Source organism: Triticum dicoccoides, chromosome 3B (assembly GCF_002162155.2).
Source record: "Triticum dicoccoides isolate Atlit2015 ecotype Zavitan chromosome 3B, WEW_v2.0, whole genome shotgun sequence".
NCBI classification, from domain to species: domain Eukaryota; kingdom Viridiplantae; phylum Streptophyta; class Magnoliopsida; order Poales; family Poaceae; genus Triticum; species Triticum dicoccoides.
Genome location: NC_041385.1, coordinates 768,929,009 through 768,933,647, shown reverse-complemented (window position 1 = coordinate 768,933,647; position 4,639 = coordinate 768,929,009).

Sequence of the window (4,639 nt, the reverse complement as noted above, 5' to 3'; positions counted from 1 at the left end):
GTGTTTATTCACTTGTCATTGCATGGGAGTATGACAAAGGTATTAGGGATGCCCAGTCTCGAAATTAAAAATGAATTTACTTTATATTGTCAAATAATAAATTCCTTGGAAAGTGTTGGTATGGAGGGCACTCGTGGATACGGTTGGCCATGGAAAGTGAAAGTATGGTGGAAAAAGGAATACACTTTATTTTCTGTTTGGGAATCGCCTATGATATATCTAGCATGGAAAGTGTTGGGAACTCTAAGTCGTTTTTGTTGGTGGGAAAATAATGCCTCCCAAAATGTTTTTATCTCTCAATTTTCGCTTCAAGCTCTAGCACCTCTACAAATCCCTACTTCCCTCCGCGAAGGGCCTTTCTTTTATGTTATGCAATTTTTATTTTTAACTTGAGTCTCCATCTTCTCTTATAAAGCACCAACTAAGGGGAACGATGATCGTACTTGAGCATTGGGTATAGCTAGTATTCGAGTGTGTTTCATGAATAGATTGATATGTATCCAACGTATCTATAATTTTTTATTGTTCCATGCTATTATATTACCAATTTTGGATGTTTATTGGCTTTACTTTACACTTTTATATCATTGCTGTTTTCTTGCCTATTTCAGTATATCAAAGAAAAGGAATATCAAACGGAGTCCAAACGGAATTAAACCTTAGGGAGCGATCTTTTTGGAACAAATGTGATCCAGAGGACTTGGAGTGCAAGTCAAGAAGCTTCCTAGGAGGCCACGAGGGTGGAGGGCGCCCCCCCCTACGGGGTGCACCCCCGTATCTCGTGGACCCCTCGGGCGTCCACCGACATACTTCTTCCTCCTATATATACCTACGTACCTCGAAACCATCAGGAGAGCCACCGAAAAACTATTTTCACAGGCCGTAACCTTCTGTATCCGCGAGATCCCATCTTGGAGCCTTCGCCGGCGCTTCGCCGGAGGGGGAATCGACCATGGAGGGCTTCTACATCAACACCATAGCCCTTCCGATGAGTTGTGAGTAGTTTACCACAAACCTTCGGGTCCATAGTTATTAGCTAGATGGCTTCTTCTCTCTCTTTGAGTCTCAATACAAAGTTCTCCTCCCTCTTCTTGGAGATCTATTCGATGTAACTCTTTTTGCGGTGTGTTTGTCGAGATCCGATGAATTTGTGGGTTTATGATCAAGTTTATCTATGATAAATATTTGAATCTCCTCTGAATTCTTTTATTTATGATTGCTTATCTTTGCAAGTCTCTTCGAATTATCGGTTTAGTTTGGCCTACTAGATTGATCTTTCTTGCAATGGGAGAAGTGCTTAGCTTTGTGTTTAATCTTGCGGTGTCCTTTCCCAGTGACATCAGGGGCAGCAAGGCACGTATTGTATTGTTGCCATCGAGGATAAAAAGATGGGGTTTATATCATATTGCATGAGTTTATCCCTCTACATCATGTCATCTTTCTTAACGCGTTACTCTATTCTTATGAACTTAATACTCTAGATGCATGATGGATAGCGGTCGATGTGTGGAGTAATAGTAGTAGATGCAGGCAGGAGTAGGTCTACTTGTCACGGACGTGATGCCTATATACATGATCATGCCTAGATAATCTCATAATTATTCTCTTTTCTATCAATTGCTCGACAGTAATTTGTTCACCCACCGTAATACTTATGCTATCTTGAGAGAAGCCACTATTGAAACCTATGGCCCCCGGGTCTATCTCTTATCATATAAGCTTTCAATCTACTTTTATTTGCATCTTTACTTTTCCAATCTATATCATAAAATACCAAAAATATATTTATCTTATCATATTATCTCTATCAGATCTCACTTTCGCAAGTGGCCGTGAAGGGATTGACAACCCCTTTATCGCGTTGGTTGCGAGTTCTTTGTTTGTTTGTGTAGGGGTGTGGGACTTTTGAGGAGCCTCCTACTGGATTGATATCTTGGTTCTCAAAAACTGAGGGAAATACTTACGCTACTGTGCTGCATCACCCTTCCCTCTTCAAGGAAAACCAACGCAAGCTCAAGACGTAGCATAGATCAATGACTGAGCATAATGGGCTAGAGATAACTTGCTTTAGCTTTGATATTTTGAAATACATGGTTGCTTGTTGACATGCTTGAGTATTAAAGTCTTCATGTCAAAACTAGAGTATTGCTTTGAACCATATAAAAGTCCAAATATCCATGCTACAAATAAAAGAATATGTGATGAACATGTTAGGCAGCATTCCACATCAAAAATATGTTTTTATCATTTACCTACTCGAGGACGAGCCAGAATTAAGCTTGGGGATGCTGATACGTCTCCAACGTATCTATAATTTTTGATTGTTCCATGTTGTTATATTATCATTCTTGGATGTTTTACAGTCATTTTATAATCAGTTTATATCATATTTTGGTACTAACCTATTGACATAGTGCCTAGTGCCAGTTGATGTTTTCCACTTGTTTTTTACATCACAGGAAATCAATACCAAACGGAGTCCAAATGCAGCGCAACTTTTTGGGGATTTTTTCCAGACCAGAAGACATAAGTTTGGCTGAAGAAGTACCAGAGGGGTGCCCCAAGGGGGCACTACCCACCAGGGCACGCCTGGGGGCCCAGGCACGCCAGGTGGGTTATGCCCACCTCGGTGGCCTCCCACACCGCCTCTTTGCTCTATAAATACCCCAATATTTAAGAAACCCTAGGGGAGTCGACGAAAATCAATTCTAGCCGTCGGAAGATCCAGAAACACCATGTCGAATCTAGACACAATCACGGAGGGGTTCATCATGTCCATTGGTGCCTCTCTCGATGATGCATGATTAGTTCTTTGTAGACCTAAGGGTCCATAGTTAGTAGCTAGATGGCTTCCTCTCTCTCTCTCTCTTGATTCTCAATACAATGGTCTCTTGTAGATCCATATGATTTAAGTCTTTTTGCGGTGTGTTTGTGTCCGATGAACTTTGAGTTCATGATCAGATCTATGTTTTTATCCATGAAAGTTATTAGAGTCTTCCTTGATCTCTTGTATGCATGATTGATTATAGCCTCGTATTTCTTCTCCAATATGTGGGTTTTGTTTGGCCAACTCGATCTATTTATCTTGCAATGGAAAGAGGTGCTTTGTGATGGTTTGATCTTATGGTGCTTGATCCCAGTGACAAAAGAGGAAACGAAATGTATATATCGTTGCTATTGAGGATAACAAGATGGGATCTATTTCTACATAAATAGATCTTGTCTACATCATGTCTCGTTCTTATTGCATTACTCTGTTTTCCATGCACTTAATACACTAGATGCATGCTGGATAGCGGTTGATGTGTGGAGTAATAGTAGTAGATGCAGGCAGGAGTCGGTCTACTAATCTTGGACGTGATACCTATATAATGATCATTGTCTGGATATCGTCATGAGTATTTGAAGTTCTATCAATTGCCCAACAGTAATTATTTTCCCACCGTTTGCTATTTTTCTCGAGAGAAGCCACTACTGAAACCTAGAGCCCCCGGGTATCTTCTTTATTGTATTTGCATTCATGATCTATTTTCCTTTGCTTTTATTTTCAGTTCTATTAAACCGAAAATACAAAAGTACCTTGATGCACTTTATTTTATTTGTGATCTATTTATCCAGTCTATTACAACTTTATCCCATCTCTGTGCCACTTTCTGGCGCCGTTACCCGAAAGGGATTGACAACCCCTTTAACACGCCGGGTTGCGAGTATTTGTTATTTGTTTGTAGGTGTTTTTTACGTTCTGTTGTGTGGTTCTCCTACTGGTTCAATAACCTTGGTCTCATCACTGAGGGAAATACCTACCTACCGATGTTGTGCTGCATCATCCCTTCCTATTTGCGAAATACCAACGTAGTTCAAGCAGACATCTGCCAGCCGTTCGACCTCTAGAGGAATGTTCTGGTGTCCTCCTGTCAGCCTTCAATCCTGACCTTGGCAGCAGCCATGGTTGATCCTTCGAACGGTAAACTGATGAAACCTCTGCACAGGTTTCATCTTGCATGGCAGTAGAATGTACTAGATAGAGAGCACACCAAATACGCCGCAATGGACGCCTACCTTTTTTTCAATATCAGGATTGGATGAAGAGCGCGAGAGCCAAGTGTGCGGTTCAAGCAAAGAATTATCGGCCAAGAGGAAGAGGGACAAGGACGAAGTTGAGCACGTAGACGAGGAGTCCGAGTAAGGTGGCAGTGTTGTTGCTCATGGTGGTTGTAATGCAGTTTCTACTGGATTAGTTCCTTAGTTTAATTTCAGGGTGCTTTGTTGTATTGGAGGGGTGTGTTGTGTTGAGCCCCCAGCAGAACTACCTTCTCGTTACTTTAACTCTTTAGTACGTACACACTAGTATTTCTTATAGTTCATCTTGTAGTTTTAAGTACTACCACTCGTTTCTTCACATTATATATGTACAATATATATGGCCAACATCATATATAGCCAGCAGTTTAGTTGTCAAAAAAATTCGGGGTTCTTAGTTTTATTTGAGGGGTGTGTTGTGTGGACACCATTACTGTGACTCAAATCTCTTTTGCCATGTTATAATGACATAAATACCTATAGACCAACATGCCAGCTCTCCCTCTATCTCACTATAGTAGAATAAAGTGTGGGGCTTACTTGATCCCAACAGCGTTCT